Raw genomic sequence first — 13,204 nt, 5'->3', positions numbered from 1 at the left:
GTACTCATTTTTGGTGGAGGCTGAGTGAACCTCAGGGCCATATGCACCTCTGGAAGTGGAAATCTCGCTTCTTAAATTTTACGACTTCCTGACGGGGATTCGAACCCACGTCCTTCCGGGCGAACCGAGCACGCCTTTACCGCCTCGGCCAGGCAGCGCCTATTATTACAGTATTAATTAATTAATTTGTCTGTCTCTGTGGTGTAGCGGTTAGTACGATGAGTTCCCACCCCCGGAGCCCCGGATTCGATTCCTGACCCTGCCACGAAATTTGAAAAGTGATACGAGGATAGGAACGCGGTCCACTCATCCTGAGGAGGTCAATTAGGCAGAGGGGGTTTGATTCCCACCTCAGCCATCTTCGAAATGCTTTATCGTGATTTCCCACTTTTTCTCCAGGTAAATACCGGAATGATACCTAACTTAAGATCACGGCCGCTTCCCTCCCTCTTCCTTGCCTATCCCTTCTAATATACCCATCAGTACAGCATGTGAGGCTACCCGGGCGATATACTGGTCCTCCTTCTCAGTTGTATTCCCGACCAAAACTCACACGCTCCAGGACACTGATCTTGAGGAGGCAGAGATGGAATCCCTCCTGAGTCCGGAAAAAACAAACCTGGAGGGTAAGCGGAATAAGAAATAATAATAATAATAATTTAGTCCGCCTCTGTGGTGTAGTATTTAGTGTGATTAGCTGCCGCTACCACTCTCGGGGGACCGGGTTCGATTTCGGGCTCTGGCATGACATTTGAAATGTGGTAAGAAGACTTTAACGGGGGTCCACTCAGCCTCGGGAGGTCAAATGAGTAGAGGGGGGTTCGATTCCCACTTCTTGACCGGGCGAGTTGACCGTGTGGTTAGAATCGCGCAACTGTGAGCTTGCATCCGAGAGGTAGTGGGTTCGAACCCCATTTTCAGCAGCCCTGAAGATTGTTTTCCGTAGTTTCCCATTTTCACACCAGGCAAATGCTGGCGCTGTACCTTAATTAAGGCCACGGCCGCTTTCTTCAGACTCCTAGCCCTTTCCTATCCCATCGTCGCCATAAGATCCATCTTCTGTAGGTGCGATGTAAAGCAAAACAGGCTATAACTTTCAAACTTCAGGTAGCCCAAATTTAGTTGTTATGTTAACGTTTTGTGTAGTCATCCATTCGAATTTATCATATAATATTTTAAATAGTTACACAAAGAAAATAGACCCTACGTACTTACTAACAAGAATAAAATTGTCCCCAAAACAGACATTTCGCTACTGATATAAATTGATAGAGATTTCCACACTCCCGAAAAAAAATACAATATCCTCAAGGACTGTGTTTAGTGGTACCAGGGTATAATATGTGCATAATGAGGGGTTGTTGTGATAGTCACGGACATCGGCGATCAGATGGCACTCAGGAGGCCTGTCCGTGCGCACTCTGTTTTGACTCTGCAGGCAGAAACTGTGCTGAGGTTAGAGATGAATTGTATTTGCAACATTCATTCTAGGGTACAACCATGCCCCGACGACGAGTACGTGCTCCTGTTGAAATACTGCAGCCGTTTGAACGGGGTCACATTGTGGGCTTGCGGGAAGCTTGATGGACGTATCGACGGATTACTGCACATGTTGGGCACACTGTATCGGTGGTGTGTCGCTGCTTTCAGCAGTGGTCCGTGGAACATTCTCACACCCGTAGACCAGGCTCCGGACGTCCGCGTAGTACAGACGCACGTCAAGATTCACGCATTATGCGAGCAGCGGTGGCCGATCGCACATCATCCAGGAACAAAATCCGGTCGCATGTTGCATCTGCTGTGTCACCAAGGAGCATTGGAAACCGTCTACTTGCAGCAGGATTACGAATAGGTGTGCTTTTGACCAGGCTACCACTGATACCACGACTCCGCCAAGCATGGCTACTCTATTGTCATGAAAGAGTCGACTAGAGAGGGGAATGGCGCTTCTGTTGTCTTCAATGACGAGAGTAGGTTCTGTCTGTATGCCAGTAATGAACGTACACGTGTATGACGTAGACCTGGTGAGCGGCCTATTCCCGAGTGCATTCGCCCACGACGCCCAAGTTCCACACCAGGCTTCATGGTGTGGGGGCCATCAATTATAACTCGCGGTCACAGTTGGTGTTTTTGCAGGGAAACGTAACCAGTGCCTGCTACATTGCACAGGTTGTTGTCGCCGTGCTACTAGAATTTCTTCGACAGGAAGGTGATGCACGCCCACATACAGCTGTTGCGACGCAACGTGCTCTACGCTAACTTCTCTGGCCAGCAAGATCACCGGATCTCTCGCTAATTGAACACGCATGGGACATGATAAAGCGGGAACTTACGCGTTCTTCAGAGTCTGAAAAGATCATTGACGAACTGCATCAAAAGGTGCAAGATGCTTGGGACAGTATATCGCAAGATGCCATTCGGCACCTTTATGATCGTTTAAATGCACGAATACAGGATTGCATTGCCGCCAGAGATGGGTGGGTGGATGGGGCCTGTGTATTGATGCGACTGTTTGGGCTACCTTTACTGTGACATGTGTGTTTTATTTGGTCTGAATTCGTAGTCATAAACTCCTGCAATGATGAACTACCCGCCACATCGCTTGTGAATAAAATTACCTTCTCCCTGAGGATGCGGCATGGTTGTTTTTTTTTTCGGCAGTGTACATTAAGTGCACATTGCTACACTTAAAATTTCAGCGTCTTAATTGAGGAAAGCTCGTGTTGTCCGAACTAAGAAGCCTGTATTACAAAACTGTTAATGTTTTCGAATTTTACGTCAATTGTACAATGCAATGAATGTGTTGTCTATCCTTTATGCATCAATAAAATAAAAATACACTGGTGGAAAAATCCAAATAACATGAAATAAGGAATGTACAATACGGAAATGTTGGCAATATATTTGTCTAGGTAACATATTTCATTGATTAAAGGTACAATCCTACAGGTAAATATCCGCGCGAGAAGAGCCATCGCAAAATGTGCTATGCTGGTCCATTAATAACCGGTGTAATCGCCTGACTGCTGAATGCAGGCATGCAAACGTGCGTGCATTTCGTCATACAGGTGCTGGATGTCAGCTTGTGGGATGGAGTTCCATGCCTATTATACTTGGTTAATGCCGGATGTGGATGACGCTGGAGCTGTCGTCCAATGATGTCCCATACGTGCTCGACTGGAGACAGATCGAGGATCGAGCAGGCCAAGGCAACATGCCGACACTCTGTAGAGCACGTTGGGTTACAACAGCGCCATGGAGGCGCACATTATCCTGTTGGAAAACACCGCCGGGAATGCTGTTCGTGAATCGCAGCACAACAGGTCGAATCACCAGATGGACGCAGGGGCGCACTCAGCCGTGCGCAGAAGGTGTTGCATTTCCCTCGTTTAGCGCATGACGTCACGGTGGAACAGCTAGCCACACGCGGGACCACGGCAGATCGCGGCAAATCCTTCAGTTATCACATGCATCGGATGTATTTGTTTACGTTTACTGTGCGTAAGTGTTTAAGTGTCAGAGGACCTGGTTTCGTTTGTGCTGTGACTTACTCGGTACAAGGTAAGAGGTAATTGTGAAATGAAGCCGTAAAGTGTATTCAAAGAGACATTGTTTAATAGGCGGTCGTGATACGGTGACGACGTTCTATTCTTCACAGTGCTCTAGAAGTGTGTGACAAACAATGCCGAGCTGCGCTGTAGTACACTGTAAATCCCACAACCGAAACACTAAAGAAAGTGAAATAGTCTTGCATGCTTTCCTCCGTGATATTAAACTACAAACGGTTTGGGTATCGAAGTGTTGCAGAAAAGACTCCGTAAATATTAAAAATGCTCGAATATTCTTTTTTCATTTTCAGCAGTCAGACTACATACGAGATTTGAGATCTGAATTGTTGAATTTGCCTCGGAAATGGGTGCTCAAACACGGTGCTGTTCCCTCACATAATGTTGCCATACATTAACACGAATGCTGTTTTAGTGAATAGGAATGATAACATGCCTGTAGCTAGTGCTTGAAAGACTTCGCCTACTGCAGAAGAAAGGAGGGAGCGGTACGACAAAAGACTAGTGCAGAAATGAGCTCTTGAGACTTAAAAATAATTATCACCCATTAAGAGAACAGCTGGCACTATGTACTGACACACAAGATAATCCTACTGCCACTTCAGAAAAGAACAACTTATTAAAAAATATTCCAAAGTCTTGAAGCAAGAAATGCTCGGTTGTCTGATGTGAATATGAAACTGAAATTACGAAACAGATGACTTGCGAATACGCTGTCACTTTCACAAACACATATTCACGAACTAAAGAAGAACATGAGTGCTTTAGTGTCTTACGAAGATAAACGAATATTGAGGAAAATACGTATTTTCACCCAGCCAAATAAGACGTCTGTTAAATGGATCTAAACGAGTTCAATGGAATAAGGAGGACATTTGTAAAGCGATTACTCTACGTGCTGTATCGCAGAAATGCTACATTTACTTGAGAGAAAAAATGGGATACCCACTGCCTGCAGTTTCAACGCTAAGAGCATGGATAAACCGCTCCTTTTGCTGTCAGCCAGGCATACTGCAAGACGTTCTACTTCTGATGAAAATGCAAGCTGAAAGACTGAGCGACAAAGAACGAATCTGCGTTGTATCATTCGATAAAATGAACATCGACAGTAGAATTTGTTATGACCAAGAAGAAGACAGAATAGTAGGCTCACATAGCAATGTTCTTGTTGTTATGGTACGAGGGTGGTTTGCATCTTGGAAACAACCTGTCTACTTTGATTTTGACGTACACAATGACAGCTACGCTTCTGATAATAATATTGTCCTTGGAGAGCGTCTCGTACAGCGTTGTAGCTACTGTGGCAGGCAAGGGAGCCAAGAATGCATCTGTGTGGAAAGAACTTGAGGTAAAGCTCTAATATCTAAAGTTAAATTCTGACAGTTCTTAGAGGGAGGTCCGTTTACTGCCTGCTGGGGCAGGATAAAGGGAGCGGGGGGTATGGTTGCCATGGAAACGAGGGTGGGGCGACTGCGGTTGCCATGGAGATAAATCTTCTGGCCAGATCGTCTTGCCTGGAGTTGCCAGACCTCTCAGTGGTGGTGGTGGTGATTATTGTTTTAAGAGGAAGTACAACTAGGCAACCATCCTCTATATAACACTAATCAGAGAGAAAAATGGAAGGGGTCCGACACTTCGAAAAATGAAAATATCGGCCAAAGAAAGACAAGGGCCACGAAGGGCATGAAAATGAAAGACTCCCTAGCCCTCGCAAACCTAATAGCGTCGGGGTCAGAAAAAAAACAAGAGTTGACCAAGTGAGGTCGGATAGGATAGATGAAAGTGAGAAGCCTGGCACAAGTAAGTGGAAGCAATGCCAGGGCCCAGCTAAGGGCCCCGTGGTCGCCAACCCACGCTCCAAAGTTCGGAGCCCCTGGGGCCCCTTTTAGTCGCCTCTTACGACAGGCAGGGGATACCGTGGGTGTTATTCTACCGCCCCCACCCACAGGGGGAGCCAGACCTCTCACTTCTGAGTTAGATCTTGTCGCAAACAGTTCAGATAACGGAACATGAGACCAAGTCAGTCACAGTCTGGCTAGGTAGTCTACAACAGATCACAGCGGTCTGAATGAACGAGGGAACAAGTGAGCCGGAAGTGAGGGTTAAGAGAAAGGAATGCTGGAATGTGGCAACATCCTGAAATGGCACGTACCGAGCTCGATAGCTGCGGTCGCTTAAGTGCGGCCAGTATCCAGTATTCGGGAGATAGTGGGTTCGAATCCCACTGTCGGCAGCCCTGAAGATGGTTTTCCGTGGTTTCCCCTTTTTCACACCAGGCAAATGCTGGGGCTGTACCTTAATTAAGGCCACGGCCGCTTCCTTTCCAGTCCTAGCTCGTTCCTGTCCCATCGTCGCCATAAGACCTATCTGTGTCGATGCGACGTAAAGCCAATAGCAACAACGAAATGGCACGTGCAATGCTCCTCCCTCCAGCCCTAATTGTCAGAATGCATCTTTAGTTATTAGAGGTATAACATATCTAAACACTCATTTTCGTAATCCTCACAACGCGAGCAGAAATGATTGTTTGCTGATGCACCTCATTTATTTAAGTTAATGAGAAATCACTTCTTGGACAAAGGTACTTTACTACCTTGCAAAAAACCAGCAACGAAAAATGTGACTGAAAAATTATTGGTTCTGGATAGTGGTGAATTTAAAACGTATCCTAAGCTTTCTCAGCAACATATTGATGTGATAGGTTGGGAGCGACAGCGTGTACGATTAGCAGCTGAGTTGTTTTTTAACACAACAGCACACGCTATCCGGTACTTGACGCCAGACCAAGAACATGTTAGTGCATTCATAAGCTTGCCGATGAGACACTAGACATTTTGAATTCTAGAATACCTCAGAGTGATAAGCCACTTGCATGTGAGTTTGGCATTCATCGCGATACACAGGAGAAATGCCTCACAGAATTTTATGAGTTGTGAGAACATGCGTGATGGCTCCACGAAACATGCTTCCCTTTCAAAAAGGATTTTTGAAAAGTATCCGTTCCCTGCTTGGCCTTTTCCATAAAAACAATAATTGTGTTAATTTTCCTATCCTAATGTGCAAGGGAAAATGCACCCTAAATACATTATACTGTAGGAGTGTGTAAATACGTCATGCAAACATACATTCTTACAGTGCGGTACGGTAAGGTTCGTTATCCTTTCATAATCAGCATGGGAAAATGAACCCAACGAACATTGTCCTGGTGGACTGCATATCCATATGCGGCTGGGAGGCGTGACCGGTCTTAAGGAAAATAATGGGTAGGAAGAGCATTGTCAGATACACGGTATTGCTTGCGCAGCGGCGATTAGCTCCTGAACTCAGGTTACGCTAGGAAAGGCATCCGTACGTAAAACAGGACATATAATTCCATCTCACCTCATCCCCGACCCCGTATCAGGAAGCGGAACTAAAGGATAGAAATACATTGTAGGCCTTCATTTTTCCTTCCCTCCTTTTTCTCTTTTATTTACCCATCCATACATTTTCCATGTCAGCTGTACAAAATGTATTCCTATAAGAAGTACTTCAATATATTTATATTTCCCAGAAATGAGTCCGAGATGTGAGGAGCAGTACAGGAGAATTTAATAAGCTACAACAGTATGGTACCGGGCGAGTTGGCCGTGCGGTTAGGGGCGCGCGGCTGCGAGCTTGTATCCGGCAGATAGTGGGTTCTAATCCCACTGTCGGCAGCCCTGATGATGGTTTTCCGTTATTTCCCATTTTCACACCAGGCAAATGCTGGGGCTGTACCTTAATTAAGGCCACGGCCGCTTCCTTCCAACTCCTAGGCCTTTCCTATCCCATCGTCACCATAAGACCTATCTGTGTCAGTGCGACCTACAGCTACTAGCAAAAAAAAAAAACCAGTATGGTATTCACAGAATACAGTTTTCCATACCAGCTGTACAAAATGTATTCCTAATATATTTATATTCCCCAAACATGAGCTCTAGTTATGAGGAACAATACGGGAGACTTTAATAAGCTACAACAGTATTGTTTTCATAGAATACAGAACTATTTGGAGATACTTTCTAATAGCTTTTAGACAATTGTTATTTCCTCCATGGCTAAATGGTTAGCGTGCTGGCCTTTGGTCCCGGGTTCGATTCCCGACAAAGTCAGGAATTTTAACCAACGTTGGTTAATTTCGCTGGCACGGGGGCTGGTGTATGTGTTGTCTTAATCATCATTTCATCCTCATCACGACGCGCAGGTCGCCTACGGGTGTCACATCAAAAGACCTGCACTTGGCGAGCCGAACATGTCCTTGGACACTCGCGGCACTAAAAGCCATACGACATTTCATTTTCATTTTTTTTTTTTTGCATTTTTCCAGTAAGAAGTAAAATCGTCTCCTCATCCCAAGGTGGTGCAGCTCTTTTCAGGCACACCCCCAATGGAGGTAAGCTGCATGCACCATTTTAAGTACGGTGGTGGTGGTAATTATTATTTTAAGAGGAAGTACAACTAGGCAACCATCCTCTATATAACACTAATCAGAGAGAAAAAATGGAAGGGATGCGACACTTTGAAAAATGAATATATCGGCCAAAGAAAGACAACGGCCACGAAGGGCGTGAAATGAAACACTCCTTAGGCCTCGAAAACCTAATACCACTTTAACCATATATTAGCCCCCTGTCATTCTTACATTTATGACAGTACCAGGAATCAAACCCGAGGACGGCAGCTAATAGCGCTAACCGTTACGCTACGGAGGCGGACGTAAGTTCAAGTAATAAATATACTTACCATACGAACGATTATAAATTTCGGATCTTGTAATAAGGTCCCCATTTCTTAAAACTTAAGACAGGCCTCAGTCACCCTTATCTGCATTTCAACCAGCACTCTACAAATAATGTAGACAATGAGAAATGAAATGATCAAATCACCTGACCTCCGAAATCACGGCTGAGTTACCATTCAGCCACTGGAGCAGTACCAAGGGCGAGGATCAAGGTCGAGGATCCTTTCACGGAAAGCCATTCCTCAAGAAAAACGTAACGCTCATTCAACATTAATTGAATTTACGCCTAATTACAGACCCCACGTATGCCATAATATTGGAAATTCACTTCTAGTTCATAATGATAAAGGTATAGGAGAAATGAACGGAAGGGGTCCAACATTTCGAAAAATGACAGTAGATATTCACAATTATGCGACTAAAATTAAAAGAAAACGAATATAATTCTCGAACAAATGAAATAAATGGCAGCATGGAATTAATCTGATGCCTGGCTAGTTAGCTTACTTTACGGAGCTTTCCCTTACTATATACGAAAGAATAAAAGCGAGGTGACCAATTACTATCACACAGAACCTAGTATGGTATTTACAAAATATTAACACTTGGTTTATGCTTAATAAAAAACAATAGCATATGTATAGCCTCAGCTGCCGATGGCAAGTCTTTTGATTTGATTCATCATCATGGGTGGTTTGCGCCTCAGTAGTATCTTCTAGATAGTGAAGAAAATCACATTGATCGTCATACTTTCACCCACATGACCTCACCGCCGAAGGCAGATTATACGGATACCGGTATCTTTGTAAAGGAGAAGGCGTAAAAGTCACTGGTAAAACCCCAGTTAGATTATGGTTCCAGTGTATGGGAGGACCCTCACCAGAATTACTTTATTCCAGAACTTGTAAAGATGCTAAGGAAAGCAGAACGATTTGTTCCGGATGATTTCCGACAAAAGAGAAGCGTTACGAAAATGTTGCAAACTTTGGGCTGGGAGTGGGTGGAGAAGTGGCGTGGAATGACATTAGTAAATGAATAAGCCTGAGTGGAGTTTTTAACAGTAGGGAAGATAATAATATAAAGTTGGAATTCAAGACGGCAAATTGGCGCAAATTTTCGTTTACGGTAGGCCTACAGGAAGAGGAATTATGGATTGAAATAATTTACCAAGGGAGATGTTCGATAAATTTCCAACTTCACTGAAATCATTTAAGAAAAGAATAGATAAACAACTGATGGGGAATCCGCCACCTAGACGACAGCACTAAATGCAGATCAATGGAGATTTACTGATCAAAGAGTTAAGTCTGACTCTCTTCGTTTTGAACACATTAATTGGAAGGACCCGGCATCAGTCACGACGTTTAGATCTTTCGACTGGCGCGTGCAAGTCAAGCTCTTAGAAGTGAAAGTGGTAGTGGTGATTATTCATTTAGAGGAAGTACAACTGGGCAGCCATCTTCTATTAACACTAATCAGACAGGGGGGGGGGGGGCGGGGGACCCGGAAGGGGCCCAACACTTCGAAAAATGAAGGTATAAAGAAACCAAACCCCAGTCCCGAAGGACTATGGCCTACCAAGCGACCGCTGCTCAGCCCGAAGGCCTGCAGATTATGAGGTGTCATGTAGTGAGCACGACGAATCCTCTCGGCCGTTATTTTTGGCTTCCTAGACCGGGAAATCTATATATATATAATAACTTGTCCTGATTGACTGACTGACTGACTGATTCATCATCGCCGAACCAAAACTACTCGACATAAAGAAATGAAATTTTGGACATAGATTCATATTAAGATGTAGGTGCTCACTAAGAGAGGATTTTTGGATATTCCTTCGCTAACGGCGTGAAAAGGGGGTTGAAAATTTAAAATGGGTGTATCTATATCTCAAAACTTTAAAAGTTTACAGACGTAAAAACTGGTATTTAGAATCTTCTTTAAAAATAAGGAAACACGTATTTTTTTTTTATTTCAGAAAATCCCAATAGGAGGGGTGAAAAACGGTGAAAAAGTGGTTGAATGCCGTTAATCAGGATACTGTACTTATATCTCAGAAACTGAAAATATTACAGACCTGAAAATTGGTACTTTTGATCTTTTTTAAAAATAAAGAAACACATATTTTTTTGTTTTTGGAAAATCCAATTAATGGGAGGGTGAAAAGGGGGGAGAATTTTTAAAATTAGTGCATCTATATCTCAAAACTTTTAAAGTTTACAGATGTAAAAATTGGCATTTAGAATCTTCATTAAAAATAAAGAAACACGTATTATTTGTTTTCGAAACATCCCAATAGGAGGGGTGAAAAGGGGTGAAAAATTGGTTGAATGCCTTTAATGACAATACTTATATCTCAGAAACTGAAGATATTACAGACCTGAAAATTGGTACTTTTTATCTCTTTGAAAAATAAAGAAGCACGTATTTTTGTTTTTGGAATATCCAATTAATGGGAGGGTAAAAGGGGGGTGAATTTTTAAAATGAGTGCATCTATATCTCAAAACTTTTAAACTTTACAGATGTAAAAATTGGTATTTAGAATCTCCATTAAAAATAAAGAAACACGTATTTTTTTGTTATCGGAAAATCCCAATAGGAGGGGTGAAAAGGGGTGAAAAATTGGTTGAATGCCTTTAATGAGGATACTTATATCTCAGAAACTGAAGTTATTACAGACCTGAAAATTGGTGTTTGGGATCTCCTTTAAAAATAAAGAAACAGGATTTTTTAATTTTTGAAAATCCAATTAATGGGGGGTGAAAAGGGGGTGAATTTTTAAAATGAGAGTATCTATACCTCAAAACTTTTAAAGTTTATAGATGTAAAAATTGATATTTAGATTCTCCTTTAAAAATAAAGAAAACACGTATTTTTTTGAAAATTCCAATAGGAAGGGTGAAAAAGGGTGAAAATGGGTTGAATGACTTTAATGAGGTTACTTATATTTCAGAACCTGAAAATTGATGTTTGGGATCTCCTTTAAAAATAAAGAAACATGTATTTTTATTTTTGGAAAATCCAATTAATGGGGGGGGTGAAAAGGGGGTGAATTTATAAAATGAGTGTATCTATATCTCAAAACTTTTAAATTTTATAGATGTAAAAATTGGTATTTAGAATCTCCTTTAAAAATAAAGAAACACGTATTTGTTTTGGAAAATTCCAATAGGAAGGGTGGAAAAGGGTGAAAATGGGTTGAATGACTTGAATGAGGCTACTTATATTTCAGAACCTGAAAATTGGTGTTTGGGATCTCCTTTAAAAATAAAGAACCATGTATTTTTTGTTTCTGGAAAATCCAATTAATGGGGACGGGGGGGGGGGTGAAAAGGGGGTGAATTTATAAAATGAGTGTATCTATATCTCAAAACTTTTAAAGTTTATAGATGTAAAAATTGGTATTTAGAATCTCTTTTAAAAATAAAGAAACACGTATTTTTTTGTTTTCGGAGAATCCCAATGCAAAGGGTGGAAAAGGGGGAAAAATGGTTGAATGCCTTTAATGAGGCTGCTTATATTTCAGAACCTGAAGATATTACAGAACTGAAAATTGGTATTTGGGATCTACTTTAAAAATAAAGAAGCAGGTATTTTTTTGGAAAATCCAAATAATGGGGTTGAAAAGTGGGTGAATTTTTAAAATGAGTGTGTCTACATCTTAGAACTTTAAAAGTTTACAGATGTAAAAATTGGTATTTAGAATCTCCTTTAAAAATAAAGGAACACGTACTTTTTGTTTTCTCTAAATCCCAATAGGAGGGGTGTAAAAGTGTTGAATGCCTTTAATGAGGATTCATATATCTCAGAAACTGAAGATATTACAGAACTGAAAATTTGTATATGGGATCTACTTTAAAAATAAAGAAACACGTATTTTTTGTTTTTGCAAAATCCAATTAATGGCGGTTAAACAGGAGTGACAAATTGGGGTGAATTTTTCGAAAGAATATCTGAGAAAGGTAAAATGTTACAGATGTAAAAAGCGGGTATTTGTAATTTCCTGTAAATGTATAGAAACATAGGTGATTTGTTTTTGGAAATTCCTCTTAAGGGGAAATAAAAAGGGGTGAAATTTTAAAATGAGAATTTCTGCAGTATATATCAAAAAACTTAACATGTTACAGAAGTGAAAATGGTATTTTTTATCTCCATTAAAATAAAGAAACATGTATTTTTAGTTTTCGGAAATACCACTTGGAAGGAAAGGGGGTAAAAGTGACTGAAAATGGTGTTGGTTTCTTTTAATTAGACTACTGATATCTCAAAAATGATGTTACAGACGTGAAATTTGATATTTGGAATCTGCTTTAAAAGTAAAGAAACACGTATTTTTGGAAAATCCAATGAGGTGTGTGTGTGTGTGTGTGTGTGTGTGTGTGTGTGTGTGTGTGTGTGTGTGTGTGTGTGTGTGTGTGTGTGTGTGTGTGTGTGTGTGTGTGTGTGTGTGTGTGTGTGTGTGTGTGTGTGTGTGAAAGAATTGAAAAATTAATTGTATGAGAATACATACATCTAATAAATATAAAGTTTGTCACAGACGTGAAAATTGGTATTTGGATTTCCTTTAAAAGCTAAGAAAAACACATTTAGGGGAGGGAACCATCTTGCGGGGCGGGAGTGAAAAGGAGTTGAATTCCTTTCACGAGGACACATAAATCAAAAACTGAAATATTTAGAGTCGTGATAATAGGTATTTAGAAGATCCTTTACTATTAAAGAAACAAGTAATTTTTTGCCGGAAAATTCACTTGGGGGGGGGGGGAGAGTGTGAAAGGAAGTGAAAAAAAGTTAATTATTTTTATGGAGATACTTATATCTCAAAACTGAAGGTAATAGACGAGAACATTTGTATTTAGAATCTCCTTTAAACATAAA

General features: G+C 41.5%; 1 protein-coding gene across 1 annotated transcript in view; it reads right to left on the bottom strand.

The window, feature by feature from the left end:
* The window catches only part of Acat1 (Acetyl-CoA acetyltransferase 1), a 226,245-nt gene that overhangs the window by 78,631 nt on the left and 134,410 nt on the right, over positions 1-13,204 (bottom strand). The gene's annotated exons all lie outside the window — the stretch shown is intronic.

This window comes from Anabrus simplex, chromosome 3 (genome assembly GCF_040414725.1).
Source record: "Anabrus simplex isolate iqAnaSimp1 chromosome 3, ASM4041472v1, whole genome shotgun sequence".
In the NCBI taxonomy this organism is placed as follows: Eukaryota; Metazoa; Arthropoda; class Insecta; order Orthoptera; family Tettigoniidae; genus Anabrus; species Anabrus simplex.
This window is presented reverse-complemented; position numbering and strand designations above follow the sequence as displayed.